The sequence below is a fragment of the Ischnura elegans genome, chromosome 8 (genome assembly GCF_921293095.1).
Source record: "Ischnura elegans chromosome 8, ioIscEleg1.1, whole genome shotgun sequence".
Lineage (NCBI taxonomy): Eukaryota > Metazoa > Arthropoda > Insecta > Odonata > Coenagrionidae > Ischnura > Ischnura elegans.
This window is the reverse complement of record NC_060253.1, coordinates 68104089-68128933: the sequence shown is the minus strand read 5'-3', so window position 1 is coordinate 68128933 and position 24845 is coordinate 68104089.

Genomic DNA, 24845 nt, shown 5'->3' with positions numbered 1-24845 from the left:
TGTACACTGTGCCACAGTGATGCTCTTTAGTTTAGCGTCACTGGCGTTCATTGTTGCATTGGTCATGTGTCACGCGTCGTCCAAATAATACTCCATAGCAGTGGAGTAACTATGGGATGAGGGGATGGATCCGCCCATAAAGCCTCAGAGAAATAATAGAAATATTAAAAACTGTTCTCTAGATTTGATACATAACAACTGCACCTGCTTACAGTTAAATTTTAAGTGCCAAAATGATGTAAAATGTTTATCCAGCCATGTCAATTTTCAAAACTTTCCCCTTTCCAGGAGAGGGTTTGCCACCCAAGACCATCCCCCCCAAAGCACATTTCTAGTTACGCTACAGCTCAGCTACAGCAAAAGGGGAAACGAATAGAGGGGATAGTGAGCTTCTAGCCTAGAAGAAGAACACACGCTGCGGCAAATTAAAGTCAATCAATTGCTCCGTTGCGTGCCAATAAGAAGGAAATTTGACAGCTCTAAAATGGAGAATACGAGAATCTCCTTTTTACGTGATTCATATACCTGTCATTTCACCCCAAGGTAAGCCAGACATTTTTCTGGCATGAATAGATTCAATTTGCAGCACATATCCCAACAAATTGGAGATCAAACAATTGAATATTTAATGCATTTTGTCCAAATATGGCAAAATTTAATGACGCTTTTCCCTGGAACATTTTGAAAAAAGCAAGGATAGTTTTATCAAGGTTAGTATTTAACGCAGAAAATCCTAAGAGGAACTAAGCGTAACGTGGCTTCATATCATTAGAATTTACCGCCACTGTACTCCCGCTACTCAGCTTTAAACGAGTCTTTAGCAATTAATCTTCCTTTTGGGACGATTGCGATTTCAATTTCCGAACTTCTAGGAATTATTTTATCTTTATCCCATTGCATTTAACGCATTATAACCCATTGTTGCTACTAAGCAACATAAAAAAGGAATACATTTTCTGCTTTGTGTAGGAAATATCTAAACCACGCATTATTTTGTAGCGTAAATTGTTATGACGAAATGTATAGCTGCCACAATAATTATGAATGAGTGCAAAATGTTCAAGTTTTCAAGATGAAAATGTCGAAATTTGACTTCTCCCAGAAGCAGCTCTGGGTTTTAAAGGGTTAACAAAAATTTATTTTTTATGTTTCAATGAAAATTTTCCAGTGGTCCCTGACGTATTAAATCAAACGGTATGCTCAACTGAATTTCAAATTTCAGCAACTATATAAGCTCAAATGTCACATCAACTAAAAATGGGCTTGTCTCGTTATTAAAACCAATTTTTGCACAATATTTCCTATGAGCGCCACCATTACGTTATAACAGAGATGGAGTAATAGGTTATAGCAATGGGGCTTCACGTTGAGGCCATACTACTGTTACATTCACCATTACATCTTCCATATAATGGCCAAAACTAGAAATAATTAATTAATTCCAGCTCTTATGGTTCCGAAATCTCTCTTTTAGAATAAAATAGAAAGAGAGAGGAAGATTGGCTCTTATGTTCTCATTTATTCACCAAGATAAAATTGTAGATTTTTATTACTTAAAAAGCGTTACGAACATTCCCGTCCTTTATTCATTGAACTTAACATACTCCCGTTAAGATATATGCATTGTTATAAACTGTTAAAAATGTTTTTTTGCGTAGCGGATACAGCCCAAAATTATATGGGAGCAATGTGTTGTTTAATTCTCGTAGAGATTTCTCGATCCCTGTGCACAAGCCTAATTTAACGATGTGCAAAAGGAGTATTTTGTGTATGGGACCAAAATTGTTTAATAGGCTACCAAATACAATTAAAGAAACAAGTATTTTAGGTAAATACAAAAGGTTGATAAAGAAGTGGATAATGACTTTTGATGACATCGAAAAGTTATTGTAAAGAGTCGGTATATTGTAGTAAATACACTTGGCATCATATGTGTTGTACATTACATGTTGTATTTCATCTTACGGTCAGTTCAGTTATGATACTATTACGCACAAAATGTTTTTTTTTATTCTCAAGGTATTGTGTATTTTGATTCTATGTGTTTTCATTTCCGCAATTTATGAAATTTGAAGTTAGCCTAAACACAGGCTTATTGCCTTAAGGGCTTCCTTACTTCCTTGAATGGATATAATAATCTGTAAAAAATATGTATGCATGGAAGAATAAATTATATACTTATTATTAATTAAGATAAAATAAACATTAAAACAAACTATGATATTTTCAAGCTAGACTGCCCAGGCCACACTGCGTATAACACGCCGAAACCGGTCGCAAAATGTTATAACTGGTTGGAACGTACAAAGTGATTTTATTTTATCATGTATAACTTCCACAAAGTTAATTCACCAACCATCAACTTCATTATTCACCAAGCAATTAGCAAGCAAGCAAGCAATCACTGACCTTTAAAGAAAAAACTACCTTCAGTGACCCATAATTCTTGGTTGATTGTGAAATACGCGAAAAGTTATTCAATCCAAGCTTTGAAAAGACTCGCCAATCAGCCAGTTAGGATCCGTTTTAGGGAAATAGATTTTCGGCGAAATATTTGGTGGTTGCAAGCACAAACAAGGTTTGCAATTGGATTTAAACCCCACGCTTTGCCATAAAATCCCGTTAACCGTACGAACGGGATTCATAAATAAAGGTAAAACAAGGAAGTCTGCCTGTACCTTGGCTGAGGTGCATTTATTTGTTTTAACTGCTTCAACTCGTCAGTTTATTTTTAATACCAAAAATAACGATATCGCAGCCTCTACAATGGCCTAGTTTCATATGCCTGTATTTCATTGTACGTTGTTGTTTCGGGGAACTTTGACGGAGAGTCGGGAAAAAATGTTCTTTGGTACCCACCTCGTATCCGACACAGGAATAAACCATCAACGTTAAAGAAAAAATATCCTGGCGCCAGAAAGAAGAAGAAGGACGCCATGAGCATGGAAAGAAGTTCTAAAATAGGATTCCTTAATTTATTTTGATCACTCTCTTCACCCGATCGATAAATACGCTCAGGATAGCAGCGATTGATGGATTTAGATAAAGGGAATCAATTTTCTCCTCTTAAGTTTTGATGCTGGGAAAAGAACCGGAGAACAATTTATTTCGACCAGATGGTCCTTGCACGCGGAAATTGCTTCGGTGAGCTGATAAAATATGACTTAACACTTGAATCCTGGTTGATCCGAGAATGGACAGAAATAATTTTGAAATTTGAGCCCGTAACCAATAACGAATGAGGTAAAACACATTTTCATGCATTATGAGTATCCATAATAACATAGGTATTGAATGGCTGCTCAAAATTTACATGGTCCCACTAGGAATTTACTACTCAAACTAATTATCAACTCCGTTTTGGGCTGAAATACTCGGTGAGAAACTTCTATGACTTTAATTCTGGTCCTCTGGAAGGTTTTCTTTGGGTATTTATGTTTTTTTAACGTTCCATGCCTTTACTTCAATCCTCATCTCTAAATAAATACGTAGCTTACAGAATAAATCATTGTAAGAATGATAAATTAAAATTTAAACATCAATAACATATTCAAAATGAGGAAAATATGTTGCGAAAGTATTATGGAATACAGGAATTACATTTGCGACCAAAAAGATCTTGGTCCAATGATTTGATACCTCCATTAAAATTCGTGACCAATCACATTTCCATTAAAATTTATCCACGGTGGCAGTAATTCCATTCAAATGCTAATTATTCTTAAATTCGTGACCAATTACATTGGTAGAAATATTCCTAAAACTCGTGACCAATCACATATCCATTAAAAGTCATCCACTATGGCAGTAATTCCATTCAAATCCTAATTATTCTCATCATTATTTTTGGTTATTATCACCACTGAATACAAAAGCGAAGAAAAAGTACATAATCGTCACTAATCTTCAAAGCATGTGGAATTAGAGATAGACGGGTGAAACATGAAAATAAAACGTCTGGGAGGTGGAGTAAATCATAGAGGTCGCAGCAGTGTCCCGTGCGACTGGCAGTTCTGAGATCCATCTCTTTTGGTTTTATACGTAGAATGAAGAAATAAAGGTTTTTACTGAACGAATACTTGTGATGAACCTCTGTAATTTTCCACAGAATTTATTGATGGTACCACGCGTTTCGACGCTAAGGAGTCATTCTCGAGTACAAACATATTAACCGAACAAACCTCAATCTATATTTGCTATGGATGAGGGGGAGATAGTTTCCAAAGGAAAAAGAAAAACACATAGCTTTCACTGATCTTCAAAGCACGCGGAATAGGGTAGTTTCCTTCATCAAAGAAAACGAAAGGCATTGATTGCGATTCGTTACCCACCATTACTGAATTCATAATATAAAAATTATTTCGTTTTAGAAATACCGGTTTAGACGAATGGCAATGGTCCATTTTTATCCTCATTTGAAAAGGGCCAGATTGGCGCCCATGCGATGCCACACCACGTGACGTCACAGGGACCTAGTTTCTGTACGAGAGGATAGGAGTTATACATCGTCTGAGGTTACCAATGCATGCATGAGGCGCAGAGCTCAGGGAAACATGTCTTAATAATCACTTATTAAAACTGGCTAAGGTCGGAAAGTTTTCTTCATTTGATAAGGTATTAATAATCCTTATTCAAGCCAAGCGCTACCAGCCAGCAGGGTACTCAGCTACCTGCTAGCAGCCTGCGTCGTATCAACGCTCAACTCGCCTCAAGGTCACCTCACAGGGCGGCAGCGGGAACCAGAAATACGTCACACGGAGAGATTTCCCGGCATTCATACTTACGCGTCGCGTTTTCGCGCGCTTGAAAATTTTCACTTTTCATTTAATCGCGAAAAATATATATCGTCATGTAAAAATCTAAAAGCGTGAAATACGTACTCCAGGAGTAATAATCTTTCGATTTAGGCAATAAAAAATAATAGGAAACCACCCTATTGAATGTAGACGGATGAAGCAGGAAAACAAAACCTCGGAGAAGATCATAGAGGTCACAGCAGAGTGTCCCGTGCGATTGGCAGTGCAAAGATCCATCTATAGAGACCGCATTTACGTAATACGCTATCGGAGTCGTAATACGTGGGAGCGAGCCACTGGTGTGCCATCATTAATACGGATCAATATCGCGGAGCGCGGACGACGGCTTTGCTCGTTAAAGTCTTTTACGGTTCTGTCAAAGACATCGCCAGCAAAGAGGCAAGAGCTAAAGGGAGACAAGTACGTTAATTATTATGAAAGAAAATTCCGTGGCGTATTTCCCCCCCGAGGGAGAACCGGATAAAGGGAACGATTTGAACAATCTGTGATTAGAATAAATGGTGCGTTTTGAGGAAATAACGAACGTTTCTGAATCGATAAAAAGTGGCAGGAAAAAGGCTAGGCAAAGACTTTGATAAATTTAATGAAGAGGGAATAAATGGAAATACATAATTTGTCACGAGGCAGAATACAAATTTTAAAAAACCCTCTCAAGTTAATTGAGTATCTCCAAATAACGACTGTTTTAGAAATGGATGTACAGGGACTAGTTTATATTTTCATATACAAGTTACTTTGTGATGAATTTTCGGTTGTTTTTATGAATAATTTAAAAGTCGTCACAAGTATGAATAAGAATTATTTATACTCTCATCCAAGACAACCCGTAAACAGCGGACAAAGGCTTCAATGTGTGGAAATAGGTGAAATTAAATCAAATAAGATTGTATAATTCTCAGAATAATTCTTGAAAATTGTTAAATCAAGCTATAAAATAAATATAGTATCTACTTATTAAGGCATGTACGTGAATACAAAACTCTCAAATCAATTGAATAACTCAGCATAAAAATTTAATCGATCCAAATAATTTTGTTTAATCTCCCGTACAACAATTTAAACCCAAATCGTTTTTTTCATGAGGTGAGATGAAATAATGAATAAAATCTACATTGCGAACACTCAAATTAAGCGTTATATTATAAATTCAATCAATCACACAAGCTCCGATTAAAAAATCAGGAAATGCCGTAAATTTAAAATATTGCCATTTTCAAACTTTTTGCTTTTGTTTCGAATTAGGCGTGATAAAAAACATTCACATTGAGAAAGAACGTGACACAAATATCATTTAAATATAGTTTTTGGCCCATAAAAAGCTCTAATGTGTCAATGGGATCGCTTTTTTTTAAATACCTCTAATTCTATCCCATTAAAATTCCAATCAAGAAAAAATACCCTCACCTTTCTAATTTTCGCACAGGGGATTGTTTCAATTGTTTATCATCCAGGGATTCGAGGACTAACCAAAAAAAAAGTACTGTGCATAGAGGGTTATTCTATACCGGAATAGTTTTTGTTCCATTTCTCAATTTATTACTAAGCTAATAAGCAGAGTATTTAACTGATCCAACGGTAAAAATAACAATTGCGATATTGTCTACCAACTCTAGAAGATCGGTCAATCTTCTATATTATTTCTACTGTATAGATACTTTTTTCTCAACTTATACGCAACCAAACTCTACAAATGAGGTACAAAAATGCACAGAATTTATCAGAGAACATGCGACGGCATGCCGTACTTCCTAAATATTGCTATTGATTCCTAAAATTGGTTTTTAAATAATTAAAAACAAAAAAAAACAAAAACCGATAAATATTCCTGACGTTAACGGCGCACAAGCTGATACATTTGTCATTTGCAACAATATCTCGCATTCTTTAAATAACTTTTATCCAAATGCCACTGATTCCACATTCAAGTATCCTGTTGATACGTAAGTATGAGTCATCATGTGCGTTTAACAGAGGATAGTGTAATTACTTCCAATGCTGTGTTTAAAGAGGTCCTCTGACCTCAATTTGTACATGAACATTCCAATTAAATTTGTACATAAGACCCTGCCTTTTTTTCTACATTTTAAAATTAGAAACGCACCTATCCCTCTGCGGACCTGCATTGAAAAGAGCGGGGGAAGCCCGCTGGGAGCGGGCGCAGCACGCTCGTCTGCTATAAACCCATAAACCACTCGTCATCACCTTTGGGGTCTTTTACCAATTTTATTATTGCCCAATGTGTCGAAAAATGTACCAATAAACAAGTGATCTTGCCTCATTCCCACGAGGGGCATTAGAAAAAAACTCGCAAAAACATCAAATCCGTGAAAACGGTCACCCCAGAAGTTGAGCTACTTCGACACAAAAATAAGATGGATAAATTTTTTTTGTGAAGAATAAAACAGTAAAAAAAACATTGCTTCGAAAAGAGAAAGAGGAAAAGGAAATGTTTCCGATCGCCCTTTCAGCACACGTACGAGGTGGAGAAAGAGAGAGAGTAGTGGCCTAGGAGGCAGCGGCGCGTGATTTTTTCCCCTGCAAGAGTCGAGGTCGGTGGCGGGGGAGAGAACTTAAGGATTCCCCCGAGGTCTCTCGTTTTTCCGCCCCCTTTACCGCCACCCACAACAAAACACCTTGGAAGGACGGAAGAGACGGGGTTTGAACTCCACCAAGAGCTTTCCCTTTCTTTCGACTCATCCTCACGCCGAGTTGTTCGCGATTCGTCTCGGAGGCAGGCGTATGAGCGGGTGAGGTCAACCGTTCCGAAGTTACGAATTTTAGGGGGAGCATTTACATTTTAGGCAACTTGCCGACCTTGTTGGCTGCGGGGTAATAAGCCAAAATAAAGGTGGCGCGTTCCAACCCCGCATGTCACCACCATCTACGGCAGGGACCTTCAACCTTTCTTTCATGCAAGAGCCAAAAAAATTAAAAAAACATAATTTCAAAGTGCAATAATCTATATTGGTTTAAAAGTTGAATCAATCGAAGCGATTTTCTCTCTTATTTATTTTTGACGACTGTGTCGATATATCTTTTACATTGTGTGTCGCGATACAATATTTTTTTTAGCCTCTAGGAGCCGCAAGAAAATAGCCGACTGGCCACGAGTTGAAGACGTTTGCTACAGATAGAGTTCTCACCATTGTTTATCGGGTTAGCTGCGTCGAAGTTGATTTCTGATGATGTTATTTGGCCCATGCTGGCCGCATTATCAGATCAGGTCTGAGACTAAGATCTGATCTGAACATGTGGCCAGTATAGGCCACGAAACGTCATCTGAAATCAACTTCGACGCAGTTAACCCGAAGAGCAATGGAGAGAACTACAATCCAACGCTGCGAAAGCCTCAACGGTATAAATGGTTTCAAGCAGATGGTTTTAAAGTTCAGAATTTTCAATTTTTTTATAGCATTAGCCGCGAGAAATCAGCTGGACCATGGGTTGAAGACCCTTTATCTAAGGCATGGATCTATGTGATTCTCAAACAAGTTAATTGTACAAAAGGACTACCTCGTCCTAAAATTGCATTGTAATAAAGACGACAATATCATTACAACCATCATCATTGGTCAACAATCGTAGGATTGGTTTGACGCAGCTCTCCACTCTAATCTCCTATCAGCTAATCTTTTCACACCTACGTATTTCTTCTCTTTCACATCTCTCTTTACTTGTTCCATATATCTTGTTCGAGGTCTTCCTTTTCCATTCTTGCCTTCCACTTGCCGTCTTCTTATTAAGGTTTTCATGAGGCTTCTCTTCTCTCCTACTTTTTTTAGGACTTCCTCGTTGCTAACACGGTCGATCCATTTGATTTTCATCATTCTTCTGTAGCACCACATTTTGAAGGTCTCTATCCTTGCTATCTCCGCTGCGGTCATTGTCCATGCCTCACATCCGTATAGGAGCATACTCCAGATGTAGGTTCTTATAAATTGTTTCTTTACTTCCATATTTATGTTTCCCGCTGTAAGCAGGTCTCTCTTTTGGTGGAATGCTCTCTTCGCCAGTGCTATTCTGCTGATAATTTCTTTTTTACTTCTCCCGTCACTAGTTATCTTGCTTCCCAAATAACAGAATTCATCCACCTCTATCAGTTTTTGCTTCCCTATTTTAATGTTAGTCTTGACTTCTTGTCTTCTGCTGCATACTAAGATCTTGGTTTTCTTCGTGCTTATTTTCAGTTGATATCTACCCATTACCCTACCCATATTAACCAGAATATTTTTCAAATCCGTCTCTGTTTCTGCTATAACGGCTATGTCTTCGGTAAATCTTAGCATGCTAATTTTTTCTCCATGGATATTCACTCCCAATGCTTTTTCTTTGATTTTATTAATGGCTTTCTCAATGTAAATGTTATAATTACAATACTTATTAGTATTATTACTAATTAATACTAATAAGTACAAATATTTACCCTCTTTACTAATACTAATAAGTATCATTACAATACTTATTAGTATTATTAAAGAGGATAAATATACTCAGAATATTCGTGAATACCCCGAGATCGATGAATTACTTGGACCATTGGCCATTATTGAGAATTTCACATCCGTTTGCCGCATTTTAACAAAGTTTTTCATCCGGATTACGGTAAATTTGCTTTTGGAAATTTAGATGCTGACTTTCATTAAGTTATTCTTTTGGAAGAATTTGATATTCAACACCACTGCATTAGTGTATTAAAGAGATTGCTACAGGGGCGATCATTTCGTCTTGAAGGCAGGTATTTGAGAAGGTGAGGGCGACCGTCCCAAAGTTCTGACCTTTAGAGAGACAATCTGCGTTTCAGTCAACTCCCTAGCAAATACGCTTCCTTGAGCTTCAATTGTGTGAAATACAATGTGAGTATTTATCAGTATTTATCAGAGTATTCGTCGGGATAGATTCATAAATAGATTCGTTTCGGCTATCTAACTAGGCCATTGGTAAATAACCAAATAAAAGCGTGTTAAAATTTATAAATACCCTACCAAATTTGTATTTATCCGACCCACAGCATTAACTTAAATGTGTATAATACACTAGAAAATTAAATCAGTTCCAAAATATTCTTTTACGACACAGAAGTGCGTTGCAACAGCAATGAATTATATTAGAGACGAATTATTTCTCGGCCGGTGTTATTTTTCACATAGTAGTTGTTTAAAACTCATTCTTAAATGTCGTTTATTTCAAGCTTTCCGCATGAACTTCCGTGAAAGCCACATTAATTGCCATAAGACAAAATTCCTCTGGACCGAGAATCGAAACACGGACCAATAAATTTATGAGCCTCCTCCCGAACCACTACGCTGTCCAGGTTCTTAAAGTTGTCTTGGGAATTAAAGAACCTCGATAACGCAGAGGGGAAATATTTTCTCATGGCAATTAATGTGAATCTTATGCTTAAATTTTCAGGGTATGATGTAGACCATCGTCAACGAAATTTCCTTTTATCTCAAATATAAAAACCTGAACTCAGTATCTTCATCTAGGATTGACATCGGCGATGGAGTGAACCTTTTGGTCGGCAAACCGAACACAGGTCAGTCGCCGGAGTCAGCGAATATTTGCTCCTCCTTTTGACCTTTCCTCCGCAAATCTAGGCGGAAATTGCCCTCGACGCTCTGAATCCCGATCTCTTTTACCACCGTGCCGTTCCACAGTGCCTGGGCAGAGTTGCGCAGTCAGACGTCATTTGTCCATCTTCACTCCTCGCGTCACCCCACGCTATGCGGCTGCGAGACCGATTTCCCAGAGTCACGTGCTAAGAGGCCCGGTGAAAAGACGTGTGCACTGATGGTACTGCTGGAGTAATTTCTGAACAAAATTATAATTTTCCAATGCCAAAAAACACACGAGTGAATATAAATTTATTCAAAATTAGCTAACTCTCGCTTTACTTTGTGGTATTCCATTATAAGTTTCCTGGATATCAGACAATTACTTATACCACTTATTTTTTATCAGAGCGCGACCCGGGTTTCAATGAATTTTCATCATCTTCAGGCGCAAATTATTAATTAATTAAATTAAATTATTAATTTGCGCCCGAAGATGATGATAATTCATTGAAACCCGGGTCGCGCTCTGATAAAAAATAAGTGGTATAAGTAATTTTCTGATATCCAGGAAACTTATAAATTTATTCACCTATCTTTAATTTGGAAGATTAATGACTCCACTTTTTATGCTTATCCAAAATGCACGTTGATCGATCTTATAACCTGTTTCATAGCGGATGAAATTACCTACTTTCTTTGCATGATTCATGTTTGTTTTAATAACTTTATACTCATTAATTTTTTATTCCAAATTCAATTAATTTTTCTCCATATTCTTGTACTATAATTTTATTATTACCAATGATATACTATCTGTGATTTATTCCATTTGCGAGAAATAACCTGATTTGATATAAAACCACAATTAACTAACATAAATATTGCCAAATCATCGTATAAGCTCGTGATTGGTTAAAATTAAAGCCAGAAATTTCAATTCTGAAGATGGTTACCCCATATATTATTTCTCAGGAATGTCTACATTCCGTTTAAAACTTTAAATTTATGTTACTGCGATGTTTGATTATTTTACTGTACAAAATGTTGTATTAATATATGATTATTATTATACTCGAAAGTAGTAAATAATTCACGTGAAAGAGACAGCCTATACTGTGGCTAAGGTAGCTGATCAGTAATTCATGGCAGTTGATATCGAATGTAGAACTTTATACATGGCTTATACATATCTCGATATTTTCCCTTAGGTGTAATTAATATATTTGTGACAATATTAAATGCTGACAAAGATGTATTTGGTATATTATTAACATTTTAAGATGATAATTTTATTTTTAAACGTGTATAAATAAGAAATGAAGAAAAATAAAGCATATCTTCTAAAGGATTATATTGTGGGAGTACATCATACCTGCTCGACCGGTCATTTTTTAAATGCATTTTTAGTCCAATAGTCAAACAATCATCATCACATTTCCAGAGAAATGGAGTGGACCATATCTAATATTTCCCTCCATCTAAAATTTGAAATATTTACCGCATTTATACCGGCATTGCTCGAAATGCAGTTTTTTGTACTAGGCACATAGGAAAATGTTCACAACATTTTATTTTGTATACCCTGAAAATTTCAATAAAAAAGCATATCGTAGGAGTTGAAACTTTGATTTTTCCACACCTGCTACTGTAACTTAAAGTAAAAGCATACATTTTAAACGGGTAATATGCCACGACTAGAGAAATAACGTGACTGATTGTGCAGGAGTGATGCATACCCTTAATCTGATTTCCCTTCATCTATCAACCTCTCCCAAAACCAACTATATTCTACAAGCCTACCTTGCCGGCCTCGGTGGCGGCGGGGTAACGTCCTCGCCTGCCAAATAGGAGGACGCGGGTTCGAGGCCCGCCTGGGTAGAATTCCCTGTCCAGGGTATGGATATTCGTATACGTTTAATTGTTAAATTTGTTGAATACCCCGATATAAAATGGCCAATACTGTATTCGGTGGTTTGTGAATAAAATAAAACTTTTCGCATATGGATATAGGATTCTATCTTTATTAATTTTCGTCCTTTTTAATCCTCCCCTCTCACGTCAATCCTTCGAACTAGCCTCCTCTCTTCACGCTACTCCTGCGTGACGTCCCACCCAACAGCCCCGGAAAATGCAAATTTTATCCTGCCCGCCTCATTTATGCCTCCTCCTTTCTTCGCCAGCCGACCGAGCGGGTTATTTACTCCGTGCCCGTAAAACGAAACAACTCCCCACCCCCCCACACTGACTGTATAAACGTCGTCTTTAAAAATAACCGATGCGTGTGGGCCGCAGAGGGGAGTGAACCACGGATTTCTGCTCTCGGGTGAGGAATGAAAAAAGGACTCGGACCCGCTTGACTAATGTGGTCCAAAATAAACGACCCTAAAAATGTTATGATTTCCGCCGCGGTCGTGAGTCGCGGTTCATGTGACTCCGTGGGTAACAAACTCAGTGTACATGCTTTTGCTTCCTCTGAAATAATCTCCGATAACCATAATTATTACCATACAATTCTCAGTATATTCAACGTGCTACCACAACATTCAACAACGTTTTATTGAAACTAAGTAGCATTTCTCGGAATTTTAGCATGGTAGAGCATTTATCCCCATGAGATAGACTGAGTATTCGCTAAAATGATTTGATGATGGGGTTAGAAAGATTTAAGCACGAATAAGTCAGGTTATAAATAAGTCCATTAGCTCTTCTGCAAGCTTACAATTACAAGTAAAATAATTGAATTATCTAATTGAATAGATAATGAGCAACTTGTGATGTTTGTTTTCAACGCTGAACAATTTTCTGATCGAGGCGAAAAATTTAGGTAGTATTAAGTATGTAGTTGTGGCCTACCTTGGTTTGAGGGCTTATATTCTAAAATTTAAACCCAATAACCTATACTCTAACCAAAATATGCATATATTATCCACTTCCTCTGAAAATCATTTTTTTTGCAAATGGTCACAGAACAACCATGTACATATTTTAGGCCATCTTCATAGGGTAAGAACGGAGAAGAAAAATAAATAGGCTTTGCGCACTCTTCCGCACACTGAAAGGGGAAAAGGCATGGGGAGAACTACGGAAGAAGATTGAATACCCCAGCTATATTGGTAGGCACGATCATCAATACAAGATGAAATGCCGGCCGCAAAGGACTGACGTAAAGAAATTCTCGTACCTCAATAGGACGATTACGGAATGGAATAGACTCCCTGCAGAACTGTTTAAGCCCTACCCTAACAACGTAAGGTTTTTCAAGAAGAGGTGTAGAGGATTAATATTGGAAAATTAATATCACTGAATATTCACTTTTCTAGTTTCATTTTGGTAATGTATTTCTCATTTGCAATATTTTTGTTTTTCTTTTTATTTTTTGTATAAACTGTTACCACCTGGCAAATAGCCAACTTGTAACTTGTACAATATAATAATATAAAGATGGAGGCGGTCCATCAGAGAATTCATTCATATCTCCATCTTCTCGAAGAGAATGTGATTTTAAACAAGCTCCGTATATCCCGTCTCGAACAATTATCAGTGGAGCAGGCCCGTATGAATTTCTTGCTGCAGAGTTTACCTCGTAAAAATGATGAAGGAAAAAATTACCTATCTCCTACCGACGGATGAATTTTCAATTTTTTTCACGTTTGTTTACCTAATCCCGGAAACTTAAGTAGTTTTCAAGACAGTGCTCGCTATGATGTACCTTGCATAAAACGTCCCATCTGCTCTTCCATAAGGAAGCATGCTAGGATGCCGTCTCATATTTACCCTTTAAATAATTAGTTTCAGGTAATACGAGGAAATCCCTCGAGTGTAATAGGATGACTACATAAATATTCACCAGCGCCGCTTTGAGTTAGGAAACCTAGTTGGGTGGCCTGGTTCAAAAATAACTGCTGGATAAAAGGCCCGCAGAAACACTATGCGTTGGATTTTAAATATTTTGCTTGCCTCAATTTATCAAATTTCCGGTTTAGCGAGAACAACATATTCATTATAATTTTTACCCACATCTCTTAAAATTTATCACATATTTTTCATATGGTGAATACAATTAAGGCGGAATACAAAACCCATATTAACGTCTTCAGCTAAAACGGTCATCACCGTTTACCGAGTTTCAAGAGATAATGCTGACTATAATTGATACTATAGTTGGGAGTATATATATAACCAAAGAAGATTGGGAGAGAAGAAGAACATTGGGAGAAGAAAACCTCATGGAAACCTTGATAAGATGACGGAAGATATGATTCAAGGTATGACCTCCAAGGCCATACCTTGAGACATAATGTCCTGATGAAGACAATCGTCGAGAAACAACAAGATGGCAACACTGGAAAAGGAAGATCACGAACAAAATATGTATGGAATAGGTAAAGAAGGATGTGAAAGAGAAGAAATAAGTGGGTGGTAAAAGATAAGAAGACAGGAGAATAGAGTAGAGAGCTGTATCAAACCAATCTTAGGCTTGTTTACCAGTGGTGTTGATGACTTGGCACTGTTCCACGTACACTTAAAATAAAGCTTAAATTGCCACTGGTTTACATTAAAATTACGTACGGAAATAGAATAAATATAAGGATCCTGGATAACTTATTAGTCTGCGCAGTGGTCCGAAAACACACGCTGCATTTAATTTGAATAACTATGCTATTTACGCGGTCAGTTTGAGATGTAATACACTATGTGGTAGGGTTAAAGAAGGCATAACCTGTATGTTCGCGGGAATTTCTCCATAGAGTAAGGCCATTTCCGAGGGAAGTAGTAACAGCAATCATTTTAAATCGTACCGTAAACCTGATCCGGTGGCCATTGACACACTGTTGAAAGCATCCCACTAATCAATGGAACACCAAAATTTAGTACCTATTTCTCCGAACTTTCCGTATAGAATCCTTTTAGTAGGAATCTTAAGTTTTTCCAAGGGGCTATTCAGAAAGAAAGTACACTATAAATTACCGGGAAGAACCCAAAAATAAATCTGTTCCCCTGATCCTCAGACCGTTTCCGTGGAAGCCTAATTTAAAACTCACTTTCACCTATCCTCTACTCCTCACTTTCTCGCACGATAAAATTCAACGATATGATGACAATGGTGGAATAAAATGTAGCTATTCTGTCTCATCTTGGTTTTAAATATTCGTGATGATTCGTGTTGATTCGTGTTTTACAGAGCTTTGAGAGGTTCACACCACTGCACAAATAAAACACAAAAGGGAAGAAATATATATCAAGGATAAAATTATATCAACATCGAAAGAAGTAAATGGAATGCAATATCACGCTCTTTCATCTCCATTGCCTACGTGTATTGTCATTAGAAATTAGCTAACGCTCTATTGTAAAATTTTATGCACTCATTTTATTTGCTTAGTTTTAACAATCAGGTCTAATTTATCCCTTCAATCAAACAATAGAATTCGTAAGGCCTAACGGAATGGGATAGGCAGTATAACTATAGTTTGGAATGCACGACCGTATGTCACATGATTCCTATGTGAACCTATTGTGGACATGTGTATATGAATGTATGGACAATTTCCTTTCATTTGAAATAAAATATCCCTCTTACTCAAAAATTGCTCACATTAATTGTGGATTGGATTGAAAAAAATGTTGATAAAATTTTTTCCTATGATGATAGTATGAAGCGGGAATAATGTCAGGTGGCTATTTTTAAAGTCCGTTTTTGTGCCCCAATTATTCAGGCTGCATTAGCATTGAGAGCCTGAATATTCCGAAGCTTAGGAATAACAGAAGATACTAAGAGAAATAGTCTTCATGGGATTTGAGAATTTATTCCTTGAATATTACGAGTGAGAGGCCATTCAGTTAGTATGGATAGATAATATGAAATTCAGTTTCATATTAAGAGTCAATTTCAGTACCTTAAACATCATTGCAGGACGAGGATGTGATTCCCACGCGTAAATAAAAAAATCCATATTTATTTCGAAGGCTAGCACGATAAAATGCAACGAGATAATGACACTGGCGGTGTAAAAATTTGGCTTTACTGTCTTAGTTAGGTCACTATTATTTGCGTAGATAATATTTTACTCATTGCAAGAGATTCACATACATAAACACATCAAAACACAAAAGGGAAGAAAAATGTGTGTAAAGGATAAAATTTTTATCAATATCGAAGTAACCGTATCGAATTAAATATCATGGTCCATAATCTCCATCGCCTTACAATGGTGCGTGCTGGAGTATGCTGTTAATTTTCTTAATTGGTCTCCCCGCATGCAAATGCTTGACTCCTATGAAACGACCTGGGCTTCATGGCTGCTTAAAATGCATTCGTCCTTCTGCCCACAGCCCTTCAAAAGGGTTATGAGGAAGCACGTAAAAGAGATCATAAAAACCTTTTGATGCTTCCGGTGAATAAATATTATCGCTATGAAATCACAAAATACGGCCTTCAAGGGTAGGTTAGGGGTAAGGAAGGAGTTTGGAAGGGGTAGTGACGTAGGGGAGGGAGGACAAAGATGGCGCCTGTCATCTGTAGTTCGAAGGCAGGGGCTGCAAAATTCCCACCTATATCTTTTTAATTGTATAAATCATTGATTGTATTGTATAATCAATGGTATTGTCCTTGTCCCTCTCCTGCCTTGTGTTCCTATCTTTTTCTTCCCTTTCTGCGTGACTTTATTTGTATGTTTGCATTTATAGCGTCGTTTGAATGAATGAAGGATTGTAGAAATCATAATGTATTCATATTTATAAAGAATTTTCGAGAGAAATTTGCAGTACTTCAGGAGATAGTAGGGGAAACAATTTTAAGCATTATTTTTCCACAAACATGGTCACAAACGCCTTACTTATTGAGCTATGGCAACGCAAATTTTTTAAAATGCACTTTGTAGTTACCACGAAAACAATTTTGCTTATGAGTCCGGCCTTCTCGACATTTTATTTAATACTCTCGATCTTTAAGGAAATTAAATAATTAAGGCTGGACGAAAATGTGCGATAATAATTATTGTCAGAAATCACTAATCTCAAAATGGGTCGTATCGTATTGTTGATATCTGTTCAAAGCTCTCGTATAATTAAGCTCTAAGATTAATTGTTTCAGGCAATTATAATTACACGTATAAAGAATTTTCTTTCTTTCTTGAATTCCACGTTCAGTTTAATTAATAAGTCTTCGCAAACAAAAAGACAAAATACGACCGGTCATGAATAAGTGTTGCGTCATATTAAAACCCGCTCCTGGTGGTAAAACATTAACACATTTCCATCCACCCTAGCCATATGGCTAAATCCTACCTTTCTAAGTACATGAGGCTCTTGAAGAAAACCCGCACTCCTTTCTGCAGTCCAATTTGCACAAATATGTTGATGGTTGCAATAACTTAATCCACTTATTAGTTACTTTTGAAGCCGGTTGGAAAAAGCCCACCGACGGAAAGATAGAGGTGCGAAACTGAAACTCAATATGGATACGAAATGACATTTTATATACTATTTTAAACTTTCCATCATCCAAAAAATATGTTTACCTTGAATCTATCTATCAAGGCCACTCCAAGATATTGATCAGCATTAGATTTTGACCTCGTCATTTTCCAGTATAGCCTTAAGACTACGGGTCATTCTGAAGAAACATATGTATGCATCACCAAAGTATTTCACTGAATAATTAAAGACGAACCCAGATTTGACGTAACTAAATATCTTCACAACCGTATGTATAAAGTTTTATGGGCGGAAATGGGTTTAGCCGACCCGCTTGACGCTAGACCTGTTTGACCGGGCAACAGGGAGGCATGCTGGGAACGAAATGGAACGTGTGGCTTCTTCAGTCGTTAAGCAGAGGAATAACAGGAAGGAGAGTGGCCCTCTTACTGTTGATCTCACACCCGCTCGTAAACTGTGCTTCATATCCCTCCATTACGGAATTAAACTCCATCACTCCGGCGCACCCCACTATTCAGCCTTCCGATCTCGAACAGAAGAGTACGCCAAGGCAAGGCGTCTTCGGCCCGCAACGTTATAGCATGGCCGCTATCGTTTCCCTTTCATTGTAGCCGTATCAAACCACCACCTACGACACCGGACCGCTCCCACCCCATCGGCTATGAACTTGCTCTCTGTGTTCAATGATTACGTCGTTGCTCTCACTTGATATTGTGCTGTCTTCCTCCCCTGTGGACTGTGGCGTGCGATAAATTTTGCACCGATTACCGTTGACTTACATCCCATGAGTATCGGGGACGTAAATTCGAAACCTATTCACCATACCCTCGAAAAATTTGTTTCTCGGTGTACAAGAATTAAAAAAGCAGAACAGCAAACTTAGGATGCCGATTCAGCTTATGAAAACTACTTGTCTGTTTCCACACACTTTTATTTACACCGACTATGGTTTCGGCAACTTGTGCCATTAACAAGGTACTACCTTGATAATGGCACAAGTTGCCGAAACCATGGTTGGTGTAAATAAAAGTGTGTGGAAACAGACAAGTGGTTTTAATAAGCTGAATATCAAAGATTTCCACCGTATCACGCCGGAGACTGTATCTTTTATTGGATTTCATTTCTTTCGGATAGTTGGAATACAAGATGGCGAGAGAAGTACATGCTCCATTTTAATTTAAGTGGCATTCTATGTGTACTTCATTACTGACGGTTTTCCTGTTGAGAGGGCGTCTGGTAATGATTTAAGATTATAATAGAACAGGGAGAATCCGGAAGCCCTGAAGATGAAAAAAGTTGTTTTTTATTTTTGATGCATGCGTTTAAAGCATTACCCGTAGCGAAACCCAAGAAACGTTTTCGCACTTCTAGTATAGTTTCAGAGAACTACAAAAGATTGTCGTTAGTATACAAAGTATTTATGAAACTGTTTCGGTAGATTTTTTAACAACCTAACGAGTTTTAACTTCTAATATCATTCCTGAACCGGGGGATTTACCATTCTCAGCTATTTAAACGACTCTTTAACTTTGATTAAACTAATGGCATTTTCTACGCTTAATAAATTAGTTTAATATTTATCTATATAAATTAGCATACAAGAAATATATGTTAGAATATATGCATTAACTACTCGAATGTAAAAAAATTAAATTAAATACACTAATTGGATTTTCAGTATAAGATTGACGAATGATACAAAATAGATCATTTTTTTTTAAATCCCATTAATGCTCCGCTTTAAATTTATATTGTACCCTTCGTCACAATCTCATTTTTGCTGCTTCAACGCGCAGGTAAGAAAATGTATGACTGATGTTAGATTTCCAGTTCAAATCATGTGACCCTTTACTCGACATCTGCTTATAATTCTCAGGCATCACAGAACCAAAGAAGGATTAAAAAAAAATACTTCTTAACTTAAAATTTATTTGTGTCAAATGTGTTTCTTTATTAGATTTTTACTAAAAACACTTTATAGACCGAACTAACTTACCAACTGATTTTTATTATTTTTTTCGTGTCCTATATATTTTACAACTAATTAAGGGATATTATGAGAGAAAACCAGAACAAAATTTTTAAATGCGTTTTCAAGCATGTTCCCAAATGGGAACATGCCACAACATTTTTCTAATGCTTGAAAAATAAATGTACACTTGGCCAAAAAAACTAAGTTTGACAGCGTTATGCGACCTGATCTTTTGAATAAATACGCATTTGTCCCTGGAGAGTGAGTATAGGGGAAAATGTCGATTAAACTGCATACTCACTAGAGGGGTGATGAAAATAGCCAATTTTGAAAAGGCATAATTTACGACCCGTGTATGCACAAGTTATGCGATCCAGTTTAAAAAATACTTCCATATCTTATTTACACGATAAAAGTTATTAAAGTAATCACAGATACGAAATATTTTTTTCATGAATTTTTACAAATCTATTACCAAATGGGATCATTGTACTGCAAACGTTTAAATAACTTTAAAATCCATTGATATATTGGTGAAAGGCTTGTTTACTATTGGTTACGTTTGTTTCCACTGATTTTTTTAAATTTAAATTTTCCATTTGAAAGTCGAGGGACACTCGACACTGCACAGCTCACTATCGACTCCCATTTCGAGTAGCACTCGACCAGCATGATTAAAATCCGAAGTGGACTACAGGTATACGGGCGAACTAATTCCGGGTGCAAAGGGTTAATTTAAGGATCCGGCGGCAGTGGTTAGTATTATCCGATATTGAATAAAATTCGGATTTGAAACCCTAATATCATACCAAAACTCTTCCGTACGGGGAGAAGTAAATCCCGGAAAAAGTTTTTCGACCCAACCTAGAGAAATGTTTCCCTAAAAGGTCCGGGTCTGGAGTTCATGTTTCCGTCAGTTTCCGTTCTAGGCGGGCGCGACTACGGCTAGTGTACCGTAACTAATTAAACTAACCGAGATCCCATTCCTCTCTTTGCAACGGTACCTTGCCAAGACATTTTACTGATTTCAAGTCCTTTGTAGCAAGGACCTCAATCCGAAGCGATAATGAGGGAAAATTCACGAAATGCATGAAAATATACCACCGCATGCAATGAATACTGGAAGGTTGTTGGGGGCTTCCGTGGAGTGGTGCAGTAGGTACAGCTAGGTTACCGGGTTTTACCTCGCGTCGATTTATCTTCATGATGTCAGTTTCGCCGGAGTTGCAGCAAGTGCCTTCATTTTTGAACCCTTCAAAACACTTCCGGGTTTTACTGCGCGTCGATCCATTTTCATTACGACAATTTCGACGTTACAGCAGGCGTCTTTAGTTTGAAAGTGTCAGCAATGCCAAGCGCTTCCGGGTATTTCTCCGAGTCGAATCGTCTTCGTGGCGACAGTTTCGCTAGCGTTGCAGCAAGCGTCTTCAGGCTCGAAGTCTTCGACACTTCAAACGTTAAGAAACCTGCTGCAACGCCGGCGTAACAGGGTAGTTTCGTTCATCAAAGAAAACGAAAGGCATTGATTGCGATTCTTTACCCATTATTAGTGTGTTCATATTATACAAATTATTTGGTTTTAGAAATACCGGTTTAGACGAATGGCAATAGTCAATTTTATCCTCATTTGAAAAATGACAATTTACCCACCATGCGATGCCACTACGCATGACGTCACAGAGACCTAGTTTCTATACGAGTAGATAGGAGTTGTACATCGTCTGAGATTACCAATGCATACATGAGACACAGAGCTTAGGGAAACATCTCTTAATAATCACACATTAAAAATACCTAAGTTCGGAAAGTTTTCTTCGCTTGATAGGGTATTAATAATCCTTATTTAAGCCAAGCGCTACCTGCTAGCAGGGTACTCTGCTACCTGCTAGCATCCTGCATCGTACTAACGCTCAAAGCCTCGCCCCAAGGTCACCTCACACCGCGACAGCGGGAACCAGAAAGACGTCACACGAACTATTTCTCATCATTCCTACTTAGCCGTCACGTTTTTCGCGCGTTTGAAGCTTTCCACTTTTCATTTAATCGCGAAAAATAGATATCATCATTAAAAAATCTAAAAGCTTGATATTGGCACTCCTGGGTAATAATCTTTCGATTTAGGCAATAAAAAAATAATAGGAAACCACCCTATTGTCGCCACGATTATAGATCCTAGCGGGGAAAACCCGTAAACATAGCTGCCAACTTTGTAATAATTTCACAGGATGCAGCGTGATTCCCTGATGATAAGCAAGTAAATTTAGACGAGTGCGGATTCCAAAATGAGATGGGAGAAATGTCTGCTTGATTTCACATTAGTCTTCCAAGTCTGCCGGTTGGGAGACAGACTCGTGAAATCAGAGGACGGAAAATAATTGCTCGGCCGGAAACGCAAATCAAAGCAAGGTGTAGACCGTCTGCTTCGTGGGAAGATAAGAAAAATAACCGAGTCCCTTCCCTCACCCCTTACACCCACCCACGCATCATAACTCTCAAGTCACATCGTAAAGGTATCACCCCTTTCTCCCAACCAGAGGGGCTTATATTTCTCACTTTCGGAGCACTACCATCTTTGATTTTTATACCCTTTTCCACAAATTATCTTATATCATCCCCAATTTTACGCTTCACAAAAAAATACCCACGGATTTGGGTTGAAAAAGCCGTGAGCTAGGGTTTAAATGTGATAATATGGGTAAACTGTCTTAAACTAGCTGTGCTTGGCCTATGTTTAACCTACCGACGTTAAATTGCAGTAAGGGACACCATTGAAGCTCACATGAAATTACATGACTAATGCTCCTTTAAAATTGGTAATTTTTAAGTGCGTTGAAACTGACTTTTCCTTCATAAAAACCATTGTAACTCAATTGAAAGAAAACTCAACGTAAATTTAAACATTTCAGTAATAATAGATGGAGATTGTGCAAACACTATTTTTCCATGTTCACACATACTTTCAAGGTAATAAGGTCTAAATCAATCATCATCCGATGATCCAGTAGTGCAATATCACTCAAAATGTTAATTTAACAATCAGTAGACAAAGTAAAAAGACTAATTCGGCCTTTCTGTGAAATATTTTTCCTAAGCAAAATTGGCCATCCCAAGATACTGAGACTAATAAAAATTAAAGGACACAGTTATTTTCAATCACCATAAAAATATTTCACCAATTGCGCAATACAGTAGTCACAATAGTCTTCAAATCATGAACTTTAACAATTATAGATTTTACCTCCCTAAGAATACTTCCGCGCTAAGTTTATTCGTGAGGTTAACACGCTTATCTCAGATATGAAAGAAAAAGTTCCAAAAAATAAATTACCAAAATTTGAAGCAACAAAATGAAATATTGCTCTTTTTGGAATAAAAAATAATATTTCCACGATGTATGTTTGTAAAAACAAATTTTTTCACACTTTTAAGCCATTAGAATTTCAGTCGTCATGAATCCACGTCGTGAAAGGCAAATAACTCTGATATAGTCCTCGAAAATATACGAGCACGAGTGTAAGAAATCTTGAAATAGATTGGGCCGTAAATATCTTACTTGAGTGGCAGAGGGGACTAATCACCGTCACGTTTATGGCAATCCACTTCCTTTCTGTCACCCGACCCCATATTCTAAATTTGCCAAGACATTCGGTTGAACAGAAATTACCTAAAAATATTTAGAAATATTTAGATCAAAACTATGGGAAGTCCTACAATTTTAATGAGCTTTTTTAGGCATATTGTTTCAGGATTCAAAATATTTTTCCTAAACTACTTATTAGCAATTAATTTCTATAAATATCGCTGGTAAAATAATCGCTCTTAGGGTATTTATATTGAAGAAACTGAGCTTTTCCCGGTGAATAGCATGGCTGAAAGCTTATCGGGTTTTATTTACGTGACGGCTAATTATGGTGTTTATATTATTTTCCCTAAAGATTTAAATTATTTATTGATATTGCCTAGACAAGTAGCGACTAAAAATAAAAAAATCAACATAAAAAAGTCCATTTAAGTCCACACGCAAATTAGGTATAGTTATTTTGACCGCAATAAAATCGTTAGAAGGACATTCCAAAACCAAAAAAATCATCCTCGAATGCCTCATAGGCAGAGGTAAATTAAGAAATGCTGGAATCTAGCTTAAAATCAGAATGAGTCGTGAGTGGCCACCCTTTGAGCTAATGACGGAAATCATCAAAACTGTAATAGAATTTCATTTTTCGAACCATTTTTAGGAGTTGTAGCTCTTCTAACTATTAATAATATTTATTTTAAGTAGAAAAGGTTTATTGCGTCTTATGTATGAAACAGCATACCCTTCTCTCCTCTCTTTCATGCAATTTTTCTCAATTGAAGACTCAACGAATACCAAATCATGTAAATGATCATACTATCGAAAAAATGTGGGTAAAATTATGGACATTCAGATATTTTTAAATAAATCAAATAATGCGATAGTAACATTTGAGAGTGTTTGAGGGTAAAGCATAGGTGGATTTAGGAGGGAGAAAGGTGCACCTGCCCCCCTGATCCGACCCGCAGTCGCTTAAAAAATAGGCAAGATTTTTAATAGGGTTACCATTAAGTTCGTTTTGTTTTGTGTATTACGGAGTCTCAATCATTTAATTTAATATTTATAACTTTCATGATAAAATAAAGAGAATATTCGGTACAGTAATTTTTGCATGTTGATTTTAATCTCAAATATGAGAATACCGTCTGCCTGTCAGACGTTTGTGCCTGCAGAAAAAAAAAATACTAGATCCGCCTTTGGGGTAAAGCATAGATTCCTACTTCAACTATGGGTAACAGTTTCTGGCGTCCTTCGTTGAATGATTGAACGTTCATGATCAAGCAAACACTGATACTCTATATTTTTGAAATATACAAATTAATACCATCTTCAACCTAGAAATTGCAATCTATGTCGGAATTCCGGGACTTAGTATTTGGCAATTATGGAGTATAATGCAGTGTTTGTTTTATCGTGTATTGATCCATAGCTACAAGCTAATCCGAGTCTTCAGTCATACTATAGATAATTCCTTGTATCCGACAAATGTA